At 47.2% G+C, this 19,928-nt stretch overlaps 1 pseudogene; it reads right to left on the reverse strand.

The window, feature by feature from the left end:
• Window positions 1-16,438: 16,438 nt before the first annotated feature.
• LOC100439457 (protein shisa-5-like) lies at window positions 16,439-16,852 on the reverse strand (annotated as a pseudogene).
• Window positions 16,853-19,928: the final 3,076 nt, after the last annotated feature.

Below are 19,928 nucleotides of genomic sequence, written 5' to 3' on the forward strand. Positions count from 1 at the left end.
ACCAATTTATGAGAATACTCACTCCCTTGCATCCTCTTGCAACCAATAGTTGTTGGGTGTTATCTTTTCAGGAGGAGGGAGGGGAATGTTTTCAATCTGGTAGGTAATATAGCACATTTCAGGTTTTACTAAAGCCCTGTGTGGAAGCCGGTCAGGACTGCAGCTGTCGACTACATGGTTAACATTGCCTGAGTAGGCCAGGTGCAGTGGCTCACGCCTGTAATCCCAGCACTTTGGGAGGCCGAGGCAGGCAGATCACCTGAGGTCAGGAGTTCGAGACCGGCCTGACCAACATGGAGAAACCGTGTCTCTATTAAAATTACAAAATTAGCTGGGCATGGTGGCGCATGCCTGTAATCCCAGCTACTCGAGAGGCTGAGGCAGAAGAATTGCTTGAACCTGGGAGGCGGAGGTTGCAGTGAGCCGAGATCGCGCCATTGCACTCCAGCCTGGGCAACAAGAGCGAAACTCCGTCTCAAAAAAAAAAAATCACCTGAGAATTTTCCCCAGAGTTTTGGCAACCCTCTGACAGGTGCTATTCAATAGAAGATGGCTCTACTTTTCTTTGCCTGCGTAGCAGACCTGGAGACACGGCAACAGCTTAATTTCCAGGCAATGACTAGTTTAGAGTCCATGAGATTGAGTGGCAGCAATAAATATTTGGTGGCTCTTTAAAAAGAAAAGATTCCCTCCCCTCGCCCCGGTTTAAGTCAAAATTTCTTTCTTTCTTTTTTTTTTTTTTTGAGATGGAGTCTCGCTCCGTTGCCCAGGCTGGAGTGCAATGGCACGATCTTGGCTCACTGCAACCTCCGCCTTCCCAGGTTCAAGTGATTCTCCTGCCTCAGCCTCCTGAGTAGCTGGGATTACAGGTGTGCACCACCATGCCTGGTTAATTTTTTTGTATCATTAGTAGAGACAGGTTCTGCCATGTTGGCCAGGCTGGTCTCAAACTCCTGACCTCAGGTGATCTGCCCACTTCAGCCTCCCAAAGTGCTGGGATTACAGGCGTGAGCCACTGCGCCCAGCGTAAGTCAAAATTTCTATGTCTTGTGACAGTTTTAAGAATTGTGGCTCATCCCTTGGCTGGGCGCGGCGGCTCACACCTGTAATCCCAGCACTTTGGGAGGCCGAGGCAGGCAGATCACGAGGTCAGGAAATCGAGACCATCCTGGCTAACACGGTGAAACCCCGTCTCTACTAAAAATACAAAAAAAATTAGACGGTGTGGTGGTGCACAACTGTAATCCCAGCTACTCGGGAGGCTGAGGCAGGAGAATCGCTTGAACCCGGGAGGTGGAGGTTGCAGTGAGCCGAGATTGCACCATTGCACTCCAGCCTGGGTGACAGAGCAAGACTCTGTCTCAAAAAAAAAAGAAAGGAAAAAAGAATTGTGGCTCATCCCAAAGCCCCCCTGGCATGCACCAGTTTTCTGGATAATTTGAGGAAAAATGAGCCTGTGTGAATAAAAATTATTCATAATTAACAAATATCTGCCTAAAGACACGTCTTATTCTACACAGCGGACATGTTGGGGACTCCAGAAATTTGCATGTAACTGAAATCCTATTTTTTATTAAAAAATTCTTTTAAAATTTACATACAACTTAAATTTCTCTATGTTTAACTTCTCTAGGATTACCCTCAAAAGTAAGCCCAAGGCCCAGCACCGTGGCTCATGCCTGTAATCCCAGCACTTTGGGAGGCGAGAGGATCACTTGAGCCCAGGAGTTCGAGACCAGTCTGGGCAACACAGTAAGACTCCGTCTCTACACAACAAAAAATAAAGTAAAATAAAATAAAGCAAGACCAGGGTGATTCTTTTATAAAGTAAGTAATAATCTATGTTGCAAATTCACATTTTTGCCTAGCTAGAGTGCTGGAAGTCACTTATTCAGTTAATTCACTCACCTAACATCGTTACCTCACATAGGGTGCCTAACACTGTGTTCAGAGTTGTAGAAGGGATTTTGATTTTTGTTTTGGGTCTCAGTCTTGTCCCTTGGGGCTTTTTTTTCTTTTTCTTTTTCTTTTATTTTTTGAGACAGAGTCTCACTCTGTTGCCCAGGCTGGAGTGCAGTGGTGCAGTTTCGGCTCACTGCAACCTCCGCCTCTCGGGTTCAAGCAATTCTCCTGCCTCAGCCTCCTGAGTAGCTGGGATTACAGGCGTGCGCCACCAAGCCCAGCTAATTTTTGTATTTTTAGTAGAGACGGGGTTTCGCCATGTTAGCCAGGCTGGTCTCAAACTCCTGAGCTCAGGTGATCTGCCCCCCTCGGCCTCCCAAAGTGCTGGGATTACAGGCATGAGCCACCACACCTGGCTATAGGGCTTTAATGAGGAGTGTGGCAGAGTTCCCTGAGCCGTGCCCCTACCATGCTGGGCTTGTGGACAGGCAAGAGTGGGTGTCACAGGCTGGGTGTACTGCTCTCCCTCCTTCCTGCTGGGGGCACTGCTGCTGTCACAACTCTTCCCTCCTCTTCCCTTTGGGTACCAATAGCTGAAGGGCACAGCTGAGGGAAAGCAGACACATGTGGACAATGACCCCAGAGGTCACCAGCCCAGATAGCAGTGATCCCAACTTGGCCAGTGATGTTAACCAGCAGTTTCTGTTTAAGTGGAAAATAGTTCCTAAAGGGAAGCTCCTGCCCTTCCGTGGTTCACAGTAGGGCTAAGGGTTAGACTGGTGGAGACAGCATGGCATAGGGAAAAATAGCTCAGTCCCAAACCAACACAGAGCCTGCCTGAAATGCCCGCATTGACTTTGCTTTTCAGTATTTCAATGTCATGCACAAAATCCAAGTTCATGATGTGTGTAGCTCAATGGAAAGAAGCAAATGAGCAGGCAGGAGTCAGATACAAATGGGGTGTGTCCACGAAATGTCATTTTGAAGTTTGTGGTTTGGCATTTGGAATGCATTTTCCTAGAGGAAAACAGAACTATGTTAAATGGATATTAGATTCCTAGACTAGACTTCAAAATTCTGTATAACTCATAACATGGCTAAATACCCTCTCTGGTTTGTTTTTGTTTTTTTCTTTTTTTGGGATGGAGTTTTGCTCTTGTTGCCCAGGCTGGAGTGCAGTGGCGTGATCTCGGCTCACGGCAACCTCCATCTCCCGGGTTCAAGCAATTCTCCTGCCTCAGCCTCCTGAGTAGCTGGGATTACAGGCATGTGCCACCACGCCTGGCTAATTTTGTATTTTTAGTAGAGACAGGGTTTCTCCATGTTGGTCAAGCTGGTCTCGAACTCCCGACCTCAGCTGATCTGCCCGCCTTGGCCTCCCAAAGTACTGGGATTACAGGCTTGAGCCCACCGAACCTGGCATATACCCTCTCTTATAATGAAAAATTAGTAGTAAACAAAATGTCAGTTTGTAATAATAATTTTAGAAAACAAAGAAAAACAATTTCCGAACAGAAAATAAGAGTTTTGGCCAGGCACAGTGGCTCACGCCTGTAATCCCAGCACTTTGGGAGGCCAAGGAGGGCAGATCACGAGGTCAGGAGATCGAGACCGTCCTGGCTAACACAGTGAAACCCCGTCTCTACTAAAAATACAAAAAAATTAGCTAGGCATGGTGGCGGGCGCCTGTAGTCCCAGCTACTCGGGAGGCTGAGGCAGGAGAATGGCTAGAACCCGGGAGACGGAGCTTGCAGTAAGCTGAGATTGCGCCATTGCACTCCAGCCTGGGCGACACAGCGAGACTCCGTCTCAAAAAAAAAAAAGAAAAGAAAAAAAAAGAAAGAAAATAAGAGTTTTTATTTATTTATTTTTTGAGACAAAGTCTTGTTCTGTCACCCAGGCTGGAGTGCAGTGGCATGATCCTGCTTCACTGTAACCTCCGCCTCCTGGGTTCAAGCTATTCTTGAACCCGGGAAGGGGTTCAGGAGGCCTCAGCCTCCCGAATAGCTGGGATTACAGGCGTATGCCACCATATCCAGCTAATTTTTTTGTATTTTTAGTAGAGACGGGGTTTCACCATGTTGGCCAGGCTTGTCTCGAACTCCTGACCTCAAGTGATCTATCCACTTCAGCCTCCCAAAGTGCTGGGATTACAGACATGAGTCACTGTGCCTGGCCAAGAGTTTTTATTTATCTGAAACACTAGTGCTTATAGAAACCAGACCTCATAGAAAAGGAAGGAAGAAGCCATTAACTTTTGGGAAGATTTTGATCAGGTACTTCCGGGAACTTTCAAAATTTAGGGCTTGAAATCATTGGTTCTTTTTGTCTAATTTTATTTACAATTTATGGCCTTTCTTTTTAAAATACCGCTGTATAACTAAAACCACTTTGATTTAACACCAGCAGTGATCAGAGGGTAGGGTTTTGGAGTTAAAAGCAGGAGAGATTTTACTGAGGTAAAATGAAATATTTTTAAAAATTTACCAAGTACTGGTTGGAAAGAAGCCATAGAAGATAAAGATAAAAGGTGAAAGTGGTCGGGTGCGGTGGCTCACACCTATAATCCCAGCACTTTGGAAGGCAGAGGCAGGCAGATCACCTGAGGTCAGGAGTTTGAGACCAGCCTGGTCAACATGGTGGAAACCCGTCTCTACTAAAAATACAAAAAAGTTAGCCGGGCATGGTGGCGGGCACCTGTAATCCCAGCTACTTGGGAGGCTGAAGCAGGAGAATCGCTTGAACCTAGGAGGCAGAGGTTGCAGTGAGCGGAGGTTGCACCACTGCACTCCAGCCTGGGCAACAGAGTGAGACTCCGTCTCAAAAAGAAAAAAAAATGGTGAAAGTGGACACGAGTGAAAGAAGACTGTCTAAGGTTAATTACCGTGCCCTGAGTGGTGAAAGATGGCGGTGAGCAGAGAGAATGGTGAAGGTAAGGAAGGCTCAGGCCCGCCAGTGCCCTAAGCATGAAGAATGGTTCTATAAGCACTCCTGAGAGCTTGGGTGCCTTACCTAGAGTGTTGAGGAAGGGCTAGAAGGCACTGTGTGTATCCAGCCATTCATATTTGAGACCTGCTTTAATGCCTGGTGTTTGAAACTTAGGGCGTGTGTGCTCTGTAGTACAAGACTATAGGAGCTAATCTCTAAAGATGGCCACCCCGCAATGGATTGCTATTCATTCCTTTGGATGCTGGCTGACCCTGGGACTTGCTTTTTGGCTAAGAGAATCCCTTGGACTGATACTGCATGACTTCTAAGGCTAGGTCCTAAGAAGTCTTGCAGCTACCACCCAGATCTCCTGGAACATCATTTGCTCTAGGGGAAGCCAGCTGCTATGCTGGCTTAGGGAAGCCCAACTACTCTGATGGTTACCCTGTGAGGAAGCTGTTTTCCAGCCACTCCAGCCACTCCAGACATGTGAGGAAAGAAGATTCAGATAAGTCCAGCTTTATCCACCATCTGACCACAACCAAATTCAGATGCTCAAGGAAGAACTTCACAGCTGAGCCCGTTATCCCCGAGAACTGTGAAGAATAATAAATAGGCTGGGAGCGGTGGCTCACGCCTGTAATCCCAGCACTTTGGGAGGCCAAGGCAGGCGAATCACAAGGTCAGGAGTTCGAGACCAGCCTGTGCAATATGGTGAAATCCTGTCTCTACTAAAAAATACAGAATTTAGCGGGGCTTGGTGGTGCGTGCCGGTAGTCCCAGCTACTCAGGAGGCTGAGGCAGGAGAATTGCTGGAACTCGGGAGGCAGAAGTTGCAGTGAGCCAAGATTGCATCACTGTACTCCAGCCTGGGAGACAGAGTGAGACTCCATCTCAAAAATAAAAAACAAATAAATAAATAAATAAATGAAATAGTCATTCGAAGCCACTGAATTTTGGAGGTGGCTTTTACACAGCAATAGCTAACTGGAACTCGGGTTAAGCCCTAAACTTGCTTTCCTACCAAGCTAACCAGCATTTCCGTTCCATCTACTCCCATGAGGATGTGTTGACCCACTCCAACCTGCTTAGTGGGAGGGAACATCAAGAATCTCCCAGCATGCCAGACGCAGTGGCTCACACCTGTAATCCCAGCACTTTGGAACACAGAAGTGGGAGGATCACTTGAGCCCAGGAGTTCGAAACCACCCTGGGCAGCATAAGGAGACCCTATCTCTACAAAAAAATTTTAAAATTAGCCGGGCATGGTGGCCGGCATCTGTGGTCCCAGCCACTCAGGAGGCTGAGGTGGGAGGATCACCTGAGCCTGGGAGGTTGAGGCTGCAGTGAAATGTGATCCTGCCATTGCACTCCAGCCAGGGTGACAGAGCAAGAAAAAAAAAGAAAAGAGCAAGAAAAAAAAAAAAAGAATCTCCTAGCACACTCAGCCTTCAGACCTCAATTAGTTTCTCCTTAAATCTTACTCACAGGCCCTTTGCTAGGTTAGAAGTCTAGAGATTATAATTAAGAAAAAGAAATAAGTCATAAAGACCACGAGCTCTTGAGTGAGGTTCATCCTGGAAAGTAACCAAGGTAACATTAGCTACTTGTAGCAGTCTGGTGGGGCAGCCTTGGTGGAACCTGGAGGTAATTCTGGGCCAATGATCCAGAGCTGACTGAAAAATTGTTTCCTATCTCTATAGTGAAAATTTCTTATGTTTCTGTATCATGTCCTTTTTTTTTTTTTTTTTTTTTGAGAGACAGAGTCTCACTCTGTTGCCCAGGCTGGAGTACAATGGTGCGATCTCTGTTCACTGCAACCTCCACCTCCTGGGCTCCCCACCTCCTGAGTAGCTGGGATTACAGGTGCCCACCACCATGCCCAGATAATTTTTGTATTTTTAGTAGAGATGAGGTTTCACCATGTTGGCCAGGCTGGTTTTGAACTCCTGACCTCAAATGATCAGCTCGCCTCGGCCTCCCAAAGTGCTGGGATTACAGGCGTGAGCCACCGTGCCCAGCCTCTATAGTGTCTTCTAAGAACCAGTTGCTTCTAGAGAAACAGAGCAGTGCAGGTGTCTGTTTGTTTTTCAGAGACTAGCTTAAGGAACTGGGTAACGAAAGACCTTCTGGGCACATTGCCGGAGATTTCTTGTGCTGTGGAAATGACTTGAACAGAGCAGTCATTTTCCAGATGAGTTGTCAGTGGGTTGTTGTTGTTTCTTATGACAAGGCTGGTAGACTCATGGTTGAACAATCACACAAATTCAGTCAGTCATGGTAACACAGCCACTGAGGTGATGGAGTTTCACTAATTCCTCCCTGTGAGAAAAATGAAGCATGTGATTATGTTAGACGAACTGATAAGACCCAGAGTTTGAAGCCAGGGGAGGTGTCTCATGTCTGTAATCCCAGCTACTTCAGAAGCTGAGGCAGGAGAGTCCGTGGAACCTGAGATCTCAAGACCAGCCTGGGCAACATAGAGAGACACTATGTCTTAAAAACACAACAACAATGACCGGGCACAGTGGCTCATGGCTCACGCCTGTAATCCTAGCACTTTAGGAGGCTGAGGTGGGTGGATCACTTGATGTCAGGAGTTCGAGACCAACCTGACCAACATGGTGAAATTCCGTCTCTACTAAAAATACAAAAAAAAAAAAAAAAAAAAAATTAGCTGGGTGTGGTGGCACATGCCTGTAATCGCAGCTACTTGGGAGGCTGAGGCAGCATAATCACTTGAACCCGGGAGGCGGAGGATGGAGATCGCAGCATTGCACTCCAGCCTGGGCAACAAAAGTGAAACTCCGTCTCAAAAAAAAAAAAAAAAAGCACAACAGCAAGAATAAAAATAAGACACAGAATTTGTCTGGGGGTCAGTGCTCCCTATGAGGTTGATAATCAACAGCAGTTGCTTTCCTCCGCCTACCTGCAATGCTGTCATGAGGCACAGATGGCACTCAAAAATGTTTGCCTAATGAATGAATCTATGACTTAGAAGTCCTGAAACTGAGTAGCTTGGAGTCAGGTAACCCACAGGGATCCTATAAATAGCAAGACTGAAAACAGCTCCATTCATGCAGTAATCGAGTTACACCCTAGCTAACTATACGGGGTGTCCATGCAGTCTGGAAACAGGCAAAAATATAGAATGTCATCAAGAACATCTTCAGAAAATAAATAGTGGGCTGGGTGCAGTGGCTCGCACCTGTAATCCCAGCAATTTGGGAGGCCGAGGCAGGGAGATCACTTGAGGTCAGGAGTTCAAGACCAGCCTGGCCAACATGATGAAACCCTGTCTCTACAAAAAATACAAAAATTAGCCGGGTGTGGTGGCAGGCGCCTGTAATCCCAGCTACCTCAGGAGGCTGAGGCACAAGAATCGCTTGAACCCGGGAGGCAGAGTTTGCAGTTTGCAGTGAGCAGGGGTGGCACCCTTGCACTCCAGACTGGGCAACACAGCAACACTCGGTCTCAAAAAACAAAAACAAAAAACGACAACAAAAATGGTAATAGTACGTGCATTTCCAGACTTCACAGACACCCTGTATGTTAACATCAACCATCTCAGATCTTTGACTGGCTTAGTCTCAAGGATGCGACAAATCCTTTGGTTTTCTGAGGCTTTGTGCAAATTCCTGTATGGCATAAACTCTCTTGTCAGTGCTGCCCAGGGGCCTCCCACAGGGAGGAACTCAGAATTGACAAAGTTGACTGGGAGTCCAGCTGTGACAGCCAGAGAAGCCGGCGGGCAGCAGCGCGAGAAATGGATCACCTCATTCCAGTCCTTCCCCAGCAGCACTGGGCTGCGGGGCCAGAGGCAATAATGGCAACAGGGAAGGCAGGAGCAGAGGTGGGGCCGATCCACAGAACAAGGAAGGCCCTGATTCCACCCCCACGCCGCTCTCACCCAGGTCTTTCTGGAGAAACAGTTCCCCTAACGGGACTTGCCTTTCTTTTCTCTCAGCTTCCCCAGCCAACCCAATAAAGGGTCACCTCAGATTGGAGGACCTGGGAGAATCTTCGTCACTTGTCCTTGTGATGAGGTCAAGAAATAATAGAAGGGCCGGGCTTGGTAGCTCACGCCTGTAATCCCAGCACTTTGGGAGGCCGAGGTGGGCGGATCACCTGAGGTCATGAGTTCGAGACCAGCCTGGCCAATATAGTGCAACCCCGTCTCTACTAAAAATACAAAAAAAAAAAAAAAAAAAAAAAAAAAATTAGGCCAGGCGAGGTGGCTCACGCCTGTAATCCCAGCACTTTGGGATGCCAAGGCAGGAGGATCACGAGGTCAGGAGTTCAAGACCAGCCTGACCAATATGGTGAAACCCCATCTCCACTAAAAATACAAAAATTAGTTGGGCGTGGTGGTGCGTGCCTGTAGTCCCAGCTGCTAGGGAGGCTGAGGCAGGAGAATTGCTTGAACCCGGGAGGCAGAGGTTGCAGTGAGCCAAGATCATGCCACTGCACTTCAGCCTGGGCAACAGAGTGAGACTCTGTCTCAAAAACAACAACAACAACAACAACAAAAATTAGCTGAGCATGGTGGTGCACACCTGTGGTCCCAGCTACTAGGGAGGCTGAGGCAGGAGAATCGCTTGAACTTGGGAGGTGGAGGTTGCAGTGATTGCACCTGGAGATTGCACCACTGCACTCCAGCCTGGGCAATAGAGCAAGACTCTGTCTCAAAGAAAAAAAAAAAAGAAAGAAAGCATACAAGGAGGTTGTGATCGTTAATTAACTACCAAGTAAGGAGGCTTTCCTGCTATTTAAGGTAGGTTAATGAAAGAGCATAATTGGCCAATAAAACTTTGGGGAAAATAGTAAAAAGGATACTCTAGCATGGGTGCAGTGGCTCACGCCTCTAGTCCCAGCTACTCTGGAGGCTGAGGCAGGAGGATCGCTTGATCCCAGGAGGTTGAGGCTGCAGGGAGCTATGATTGCACCACTGCATTCCAGCCTGGGTGACAGAGCAAGACTTGTCTCAATGACAACAACAACAAAAAAGAATGTTCTAGCATGTACAATGCCAACTGGTTTATGTTTCTAGACACTATGTTAATCCTCCAGGATCCTCAGAAAACACTTCACCCCTGGCTGGTCCGAGAGCAGTGGTGTTTACAACTAATTGATCACAACTACTTACAGATTTCTTTGTTCCTTCTCCATTCCCACTGCTTCACTTGACTAGACTTAAAAAAAAAAAAAAGAAAAGAAAAAAAGAAAAAGAAACAGAAAAAGAAAACACTTTACTCCAACATTTGTCAGAATAGTTTTACCAAGGAGGAAGGCAATGATGATTTCTATGCCCAGGAAGGAAGGGGAAGGAACCTGTATTGGGCCTTTAAAAGAAATACGCTCCCACTATTACCACCATGAAACAATCACAAAAGATTGAAACTTTAAAGGCACATTTGAAGCTCTACATATATTTTAATGGCTGCGAAGTTCTCACACATCATGATGTAAGAAACAGTTTTAAAAGAGACAGTGTGGCCAGGCGCGGTGGCTCATGCCTGTAATCCCAGCACTTTGGGAGGCTGAGGCGGGTGGATCACCTGAGGTTGGGAGTTCGAGACCAGCCTGACCAACATGGAGAAACCTCTTCTCTACTAAAAATACAAAATTAGCCGGGTGTGGCGGGCGCCTGTAATCCCAGCTACTCGGGAGGCTGAGGCAGGAGAATTGCTTGAACCCAGGAGGCCGAGGTTGCAGTGAGCTGAGATTGTGCCATTGCACTCCAGCCTGGGCAACAAGAGTGAAACTCCATCTCAAAAGACAGAGAGAGAGAGACAGTGTGGGCTGGGTGCGGTGGCTCACCCCTGTAATCCCAGCACTTTGGGAGACTGAGATGGGTGGATCACTTGAGGTCAGGAGTTCAAGACCAGCCTGGCCAACATGGTGAAACCCTGTCTCTACTAAAAATACAAAAATTAGCTGGGCGTGGTGGTGGGTGCCTATAATCCCAGCTACTCGGGAGGCTGAGGCAGGAGAATTGCTTGAACCCAGAAGGCAGAGGTTGCAGTGAGCCGAGATTGAGCCATCGCACTCCAGCCTGGACAACACAGTGAGACTCCATCTCAAAAAAAAAAAAAGACAGTGTACATAAAGAAAAAACAAAGTTGCGAGTCAGAAATACTGACTAGTTTCTTTTTTAAACTTTTAATTTTGAAATAATTATAGATTCACAGGAAGTTGCATAACTATAGTACAAAATCAAAACCAGGAAATTGCCATTGGTACAATCCACAGAACTTATTCAGATTTTGCCAGTTTTACAGGAGCTCATTCGTGTGTGTGTGTGTGTGTGTGTGTGTGTGTGTGTGTGTGTGTGTGTGTGTCCCTATGCAATTTTATCACATGTAGGTTGCACCACATCAAGATGCTTAACTCTACCATCACCACAAAGCTCCCTTGGGCTGTCCCTTCATAGCCACATCCACTCCCCTCCTCCTCCCCCATCCCTAATCCCAGGCCACACTAAACTGTTCTCCATCTCTAGAATTATGTTATTCAATGAATGTGATATAAATGGAATCATGTGACATGTACCCTTTTGAGGCTGTTTTTTTTCCCACTCAACATAATTCCCTGGGGATCCATCCATATTGTTGTTTGTATCAATAGCTCATTTCTTTTTCACTGCTGAGTAGTATCCCATGGTATGGCTGTATCAGAGTTTGGTTAACCATTCATCCATCGAGCAACGTTTGGATAGTTTCTAGGCTTTGGCTATCACAAAGCTGCTGTGAGCATTTGTGTAGAAGTTTCTGTGTAAAAATAAGCTTTCATTTCTCTGGTATAAATGGCCAAAAATGCAAGTGCGGGGTTGTATGGTAAATCCGTTTTTAGTTTTAAAAGGAACTGCCATGGCTCACGCTTGTAATCCCAGCACTTTGGGAGGCTGAGGCAGAAGGATGGCTTTAGGCCAGGACTTCAAGAGCAGCCTGGGCAACACGGTAGTAGATAGATAGATAGATAGGTAGATAGGTACATAAATAGGCCCAGCCCAGTGGCTCATGCCTGTAATCCCAGCACTTTTGCAGGCCGAGGTCAGGAGTTCGAGACCTTGAGGTCAAGAGTTCGAGACCAGCCTGGCCAACATGGCGAAACCCTGTCTCTATTAAAAATACAAAAATTAGCCAGGTGCGGTGGCACGCTTGTAATTTCAGCTACTAGGGAGGCTGAGGCAGGGGAATTGCTTGAACCTGGGAGGCAGAGGTTGTAGTGAACCAAGATCATGCCACTGCACTCCAGCCTGGGCAGCAGAGCAAGACTCTATCTCAAAAATAAATAAATAAATAAATACATAAATAAATAAATAAACTGTCAAACCATTTCCAGAATGGTTGTACCATTTTACGTTCCCACCAGCAATCTACAAGTGATCCAGTTTCTCTGCGTCTCCAGCATTTGATGTCACTATTTTTTATTTTTGCCATTGTGATAGGTGTGTGGTGATATCTCATTGTGGTTTTAATTTGCATTTCCCTAATGACTAATGACAGTGAGCATCTTTTCACATGCTTAATTGCCATCTGTATATCCTCTTCAGGGAAATATCTGTTTATGTCTTTTGCCCTTTTTCTAATTGGATTATTTATTACCAGTAAGTTTTTTTTTTTTTTTTTCTGAGACGGAGTTTTGCTCTTGTTGCCTAGGCTGGAGTGCAATGGTGCGATCTCGGCTCACTGCGACCTCTGCCTCCTGGGTTCACGGCATTCTCCTGCCTCAGTCTCCCAAGTAGCTGGGATTACAGGCATGCACCACCATGCCTGGCTAATATTACTGATTAGTTTTGCGAGTTCTTTATATACTCCAGATGCTAGTCCTTTGTCAGATATGTTATTTGCAAATATTTTCTCCCAGTCTTTGTCTTTTCATCCTCTTAACAGGGTCTTTGGCAGAGTAATTTTTAATTTTGATGTGGTTTCTCCTTAAAGGTTAAAAAATAATAATGATCTCAGGCCGGGTTCAGTGGCTCAGGCCTGTAATCTCAGCACTTTGGGAGACCGAGGCAGGTAGATTGCTTGAGTCCAGGAGTTCCAGACCAGTTTGGGCAACATGGCGAAACCCCATCTGTACAAAAAATACAAAAAAAAAATTAGGCATCTATGGTAGCATGTGCCTGTGGTCCCAGCTACTTGGAAGGGTGGGGTGGAAGGATCGCTTGAGGCCAGGAGTCGGAGGCTGCAGTGAGCTGGGATCATGCCACTGCACTCCAGCCTGGAGTGACAGCGAGACCCTGTGTCAAAATAATAAAAATTAAAATTACAAAAATAATAATAATTATTATCATCTCCTGGCCTGCCCTGTCATCCATGCCAAGTAAGGGCATGTACAAATTTCATCTACCCATTCAGTCAATGTTTATTCAGTACCTACTATGTTCCAGGTTCAGTCCCAGGTGCTAGTGATCTGAAAATGAATAAAATACAGTTGCCTTTAAGTGTTCACAGTCTAGTGGAGCCAGAGACATTTTTTTTGAGATAGAGTCCCACTCTGTCACACAGGCTGGAGTGCAGTGGCAAAATTTCGGCTCACTGCAACCTCCGCCTCCCAGGTTCAAGTGATTCTCCTGCCTCAGCCTCCTGTGTAGCTGGAACTACAGGCCCCCCCACCACGCCTGGCTAATTTTTGTGTTTTTAGTAGAGATGGGGTTTCACCATGTTGGCCAGGCTGGTCTCAAACTCCTGACCTCAGGTGATCCACCTGACTTGGCCTCCCAAAGTGGTGGGATTACAGGTGTGAGCCACGGCACCTGGCCGGGACAGAGACTTCTGAGCACATGCCTTCCGTGGAAGTGTGGTAAGGGATGGAAAGCAGGCTGTGGGAGCTCAAGACAGAGCACCTGCTCTGGCCAGGGAAGTGGGGAAGGCCACTCCTTGCTTGTCAGTTACAAACCAGTTGAAATCTTAGTATTATTCTTGCTATATACAGGTTATAGTATATTCTATAAAAACATTTCCAGCCATTATTTTCATCATGATTACCACTGGTTCATTTTCTGCAAGATTCTTTTCCCAAATGCCAAAATGGCTAATATCCAAACTGAGATCTTGTGAAATTTATGGCGGATTCACCCCTATAAATGATCATTTTTCAAAAATACAATGACAACTGTTAGTTCAACAAGTGGTCTTTGCCGTGAAGCTCAGGCATCAAGGAAAGGTGTAGATAGGTCTTATTGCATAACAGTCCTTGGTCCTAATATAGCAACGTTCATCTGAGAAGCTTAAAGGACTTGCCTCACATGACAAGCTGCCTCATTTTTGCACTGACTCTTCGAGGAAGGCAAGATAAGATTTATTATCCAGTGGCCTATATTCCAAGTAGAGAAAGATCCTCTCTGCCCAGGTAACTAGAAAAGTGTGTCTAATGACACATTTGGGAGGAACGAAGGGATCCAGCAGTAAGAAGGGGATTGAACCATTGGTTTTAGGTTGCAGTTCTCCACCAAGAATTTTTTAAAGTGTAAGGCCTGATCTTGCTTATATAGGACTGATTAAATTTCTTTCTTTCTTTCTTTTTCTTTTCTTTCTTTTTTTTTTTTTGTTTGTTTGTTTTGAGTTGGAGTCTCACTCTGTAGCCCAGGCTGGAGTGCAGTGGTACAATATCCAGCACTGCAACCTCTGCCTCTCGGGTTCAAGCGATTCTCCTGCTGCAGCCTCCCCAGTAGCTGGGACTACAGGTGCATGTCACCACGGCCGGCCGGCCGGCTGGCTAATTTTGGTGTTTTTAATTAGAGAAAGGGGTTACAGGCGTGAGCCACTGCGCTCATACTAATTTTTTTTTTGAGATGGAGTTTTGCTCTTGTTGTTCAGGCTGGAGTGCAATGGTGTGATCTCAGCTCACTGCAACCTCCAACTCCCAGGTTCAAGCAATTCTTCTTCCTCAGCCTCTCTAGTAGCTGGAATTACAGGCACCTGCCACCACGTCCAGCTAATTTTTGTATTTTTAGTAGAGATGGGGTTTCACCATGTTGGTGAGGCTGGTCTCAAACTCCTGACCTCAGGTGATCCTCCTGCCTTGGCCTCCCAAAGTGCTGGGATTACAGGTATGAGACACCGTGCCCGGCCCTTAAATTTTCATTGCAATAAATACTTGAGCTTCAAAACCTGAGAATGCTTTCCAGCCCCATGTCTAATCAGGACCTTGTCTTGTCAATTTTCCCTCCATGAGACAGCTCTGGTGAAACAGTAACAGAGGGATGGGGAACACCGAGGTATTGATGTCTGGGCCAGAGCTGTCATCCAGGGCCCCACACCCCACCTTTGGTCCAGACAGCCCCTTGGCCCAGGTGTCCCTGCTGCCAGAACACATTGGACTAGGATACAGGAGTTGCATATTCCATGAAACCGGTGTCAGGGGAAGCAAGAACTTTCACATTAGCCAGTTTATTCCTCTCCTCCGGGCCAATTTCCCTCCACAACACAGGGGTTTCAGTCTCACATCAACTATCATGTTTTAAAACAGAAAACATGCCTGTAATCCCACCACTTTGGGAGACCGAGGCAGATGGATCACCTGAGGTCAGGAGTTCGAGACCAGCTTGGCCATCATGGCAAAACCCCATCTCTACTAAAAAAAAAATTAGCCGGGCATGGTGGCATATGCCTGTTATCCCAGCTACTAGGGGGGCTGAGGCAGGAGGATCACTTGAACCTGGGAGGCAGAGGTTGCAGTGAGCCGAGATCGTGCCACTGCCCTCCAGCCTGGGCAACAGAGCGAGAGACTCTGTCTCAAAAAAGAAAAAAACAAAAACAAAAACAGAAAATAGGCAAAATGTTTGGCTAAAATAAAATGAAAACACTGCAGGGAAGAGGCTTCAGTGTGCTGGTGGACGGGCCGCCCTGCTCACCTGTGGGAAGGGCAGGGCCAGCAAGGGCAGGAGAGCTCCCTGTGGGCAGCTAGGCTGGGTGTGGATGTGGTCCTCCAGGTGGTCCCAGGGAGGATGCAGGGACAGAAACAGTCCAGGCAGACAGCTCTCAGGTGAGTAGGGCTCTGCCTGAGGTGTTCTGGCATCAGGAGGCTGCCTGACCCCCAATGGGCATGACACAGGCTCCAGGGAGCAATGGGACATCGGCCCAAAGGATCAAAGCCCAACTTGGTCAGATCCCAAGCTTTACCTACATTATGTCTCTGGCTCTGCAAAGGGTACCCCCAACTCTGGGGACAAGCCATGGCCTCAAGTGGCAGCTGGCTACGCTGCTGAAATCAGGACACATCTGCATCACACTCACAGAAAGCTGCGCCATCCTAGTGTGACAGGCCACACTCCGTCACCCTAAGGGAAGCTGGAAAAGAACTCCAGATGTGCCCTGGAGAGCCTCCCACCTCTCAGGGGCCACTTCCCAGGGTGCCCCCACCACCCCATTCTTCGAGTTTGGCTTGAGATTTTGGGAAGCATAATTTCAGGTGAGGAAGATAACAAAGTCTGGTCCCAGCCCACTCTGGCAAGGATCACTCCCCACCTAGTCAGCATCAGAGGAAGCCACGTATACAGACAGGACACACACAGCACACATGGGGCGTAAGGAACCGTGCCTGCACACCACTCACACACACATGACATGACCAAGTGGCAGCCAGAGAGGCCAGGGCATGCTCAGGGGGCCGCCTTCGGGGCATTCATGTAGTCTGGGTTGGAAGGAGGCTGGCTGGTGGGGTAGGGCGTGGCTGCTCCTCCAGCCAGGGTCTCGAAGTAGGCCGGCGGGCCCATGGGCTGGGCCGGGTAAGGTGATGGGTACTGCATTGGGTAGGGTGCTGCTGGCATTCCCGGCTGGGGGCGGGGGCCATGGGGTGGTAGCCCTGGTAGTCCAGGGTAGCTAGGTGGCACACTTGGAGGCTGAGGGTAAGGGGCATGCACCACAGTGGTGGACGTGATGGTGGTCACAACTGGACGTGGTCAACGGCACATCTTGTAGAGGGAGCAGCAGGAGCAGGTGAAGCAGATGATGATAGTGACGACAGACAGCACAAAGATGGTCAGGCCGACGGCCACGGTTGCTCTGAACTCCATGCTAGCCTCGGCCTTCACCCAGGGGCTTCCTGTACCCCTAGACTTCCCCTCTTTCCATCATGGGCCACTCAGTTCCAATTTCCTCTCCTTTCGGAGAAAAGGAAAGCAAATCTCCCGATGATGTCAGCCACAGGAAGGACCGCTTCATGAACTTTCGAGTCCACGATGGCATCTTCCTCCTTAGAACAGCTACTGTGCTTTTGGTACTATTCATTCATTTGTTCCACATTTACAAAGATGAATAGAATGCAGGCTCCACCGTAGAGGAGCTCACAGTCTAGATGACCGGCGCTACATATTGCCTCATGTTATGTCATAATCTTTTTGTGCATGTGTCTTGTGTCTCCAATTCCATGACAGCAGAGGCCATGTCCTAAACTTCTTTGTCTTCCCCAGAGCCCTTACTTAGCATGGTGTTCAATAAACATCTCTTTTTTTTTTTTTTTTTTTGAGATGGAGTCTTACTCTGTCACCCAGGCTGGAGTGCAGTGGCGCAATCTTGGCTCACTGCTACCTCCACCTCCCGGGTTCAAGCGATTCCCCTGCCTTAGCCTCCCAAGTACCCGGGATTACAGGTGCATGCCACCACACCCGGCTAATACTTTTTGTAGTTTTAGTAGAGACGGGGTTTCGCCATGTTGGCCAGGCTGGTCTCAAACTCCTGGCCTCAGGTGATCCACCTGCCTCAGCCTCCCAAAGTGCTGGGATTATAGGCATGAGCCACCACACTTATCCAATAAACATCTCTTGAATAAGTAAAATAATCTGATTTGATTTGGTACTTTCCTCCTCCGTGGTTTACTTCTGCCACCTAGATAAAATAATGTATCACCCATATGTAGAAATGTATTTTATTTATTTATTTTATTATTATTATTTTTTATAGAGATGAGGTCTCACTTTGTTGCCCGCTCGAACTCCCAGGCTCAAGTTATCCTCCCACCTCAGCCTCCCAAAGTGCTGGGATTATAGGCGTGAGCCACCGCACCCAGCCTAGAAACTTGTAAGTGAGGAAATTGAGGCACAGAATGGTGAAGTAACTTGTTCCAGGCTGCAAGTGACTCATGGTTGCTTCATTCAAAATATATGCTGGACAACTTTGGAACCAAAGACAGCTCTATATCCTTGATGCCAGTATTTAGATGTCTCTTAGATTCTGAGATGCAAATTGTGCCTTCATATACACACATACAGACTTTATCAAAATCATGTATATGTTTGAAGTCAGACTTTGGTTTATGCAAAATGATTAATATTTCTTCTTATATTCAATATCAGGTTGTGTGAAAGGTAACACATGATAGGCTCAAAAATATTCCAGAGAGGAAAGAGTGGGTGGCAGTTGGTGAGCTGCAACATTTTTCCTTTCACAGAACAATTATTGCAGAAGAAACAGCATTGCTGACTTTTTCTATTTTCAGCACAAAGTAACACTTAACTGATTAATATTCAAGTGAAGGTGTATAGCCACAAACCTCATTTAATCGACAAGCATCGCAAAACAACAAACTAATACACAGCAGGGATGCAAATGGGTGGTCTGCCAGCGAAACTGAACTCACAGAAAGGGTTTCAAGAGTTCTCAACTTAATTTTGAATACATAAGAAATGATATTTATAATATTTCTTTTCTTTCTTTCTTCTTTTTTTTTTTTTGAGATGGAGTTTTGCTCTTTCACCCACGCTGGAGTGCAGTGGCGCAATCTCGGCCCACTGCAACCTCCGCCCCCACCCCGGGGTTCAAGCAATTCTCCTGCCTCAGTCTCCCAAGTAGCTGGGATTACAGGCATGCGCCACCACACGTGGCTAATTTTTGTATTTTTAGTAGAGACGAGGTTTCACCATGTTGGCCAGGCTGGTCTTGAACTCCTGACCTCAGGTCATCCACCCACCTTGGCCTCCCAAAGTGCTGGGATTATAGGCGTGAGCCACCGCACCCAGCTGATATTTATATTTCTATAAGGCAAGAAGAATACAGGAAAACCAAACACTCATGTACCCATCAACCTGGCTGAAAAACAGAACAGTAGCAGTAGCCCTGAAGCCTTCTAGACACAAACAGTGCACTGAAATAATCGGAATTAGCTGCCAACAGTTACAAATTGGGACATTTCACACGAAAATCTGGATTTCCAGCCTCTCTTGAAAAAGCTGGCATCACTGTGCCTATATTCCCATAGGGAAATAAGGGGCTGGCCCTTCATGGGGCACCCATGCCGATCACCCCATCCCACCCTCATCTGTTCTCTGCTGCCTCCTCCATCCACATGACCTGCTCAGCCCTGGAGGCATCTGCGTTGGTAACCCTTGCCATGTGTTTCCTTTCTGGGTTGGCTCCTTCTCCCTTGATGCTGTTCAAGCTCTCCATTTCCCTAGTTCTCCTGCCTGTGCTTTCGGCCATCTCCTTTCTTGGTGGAGCAGGACCTTTAAGAGGCCAGGCAAGGTGGCTCATGCCTATAATCCCAGCACTTTGAGGGGCTGAGATGGGAGGATCGCTTGAGCCCAGGAGTTCAAGACCAGCCTAGGCAACATAGTGAGACCCTGTTTCTACAAAAAAAAAAAAATTTAAAAACCTAGCCAGTCAAGGTGGTGTACCTCTGTGGTCCTAGCTACTCAGGAGACTGAGGCAGGAGAATCACTTGAGTCCAGGAGTTCCAGGCTGCAATGAGCTATGATCATGCCACTGCAACTCCAGTATGGGTGACAGAGTGAGACCCTGTCTCTTAAAAAAAAAAAAAAAAAAAAAAAAAAAAGGCACTGGGCTCCATGGAGATGTGCAGACAAGGAGAAACGGTCTGCCCTCAGTGGACGTGTAGCTATGGAGGAAACTGAACTGTGGGCCAGGCGCAGTGGCTCATGCCTGTAATCTCAGCACTTTGGTAGGCTGAGGCAGGAGGATCACTAGGGGTCAGGAGTTTGAGACCAGCCTGGCCAACATGGTGAAATCCCATCTCTACTAAGAATACAAAAATTAGGCGGGTGTGGTGGTGCACGCCTGTAATCCCAGCTACTCGGGTGGCTGAGGCAGGAGAATTGCTTGAACCCGGCAGGCAGAGGTCGCAGCGAGCCAAGATTG

Source organism: Pongo abelii, chromosome X (assembly GCF_028885655.2).
Source record: "Pongo abelii isolate AG06213 chromosome X, NHGRI_mPonAbe1-v2.0_pri, whole genome shotgun sequence".
NCBI lineage: Eukaryota > Metazoa > Chordata > Mammalia > Primates > Hominidae > Pongo > Pongo abelii.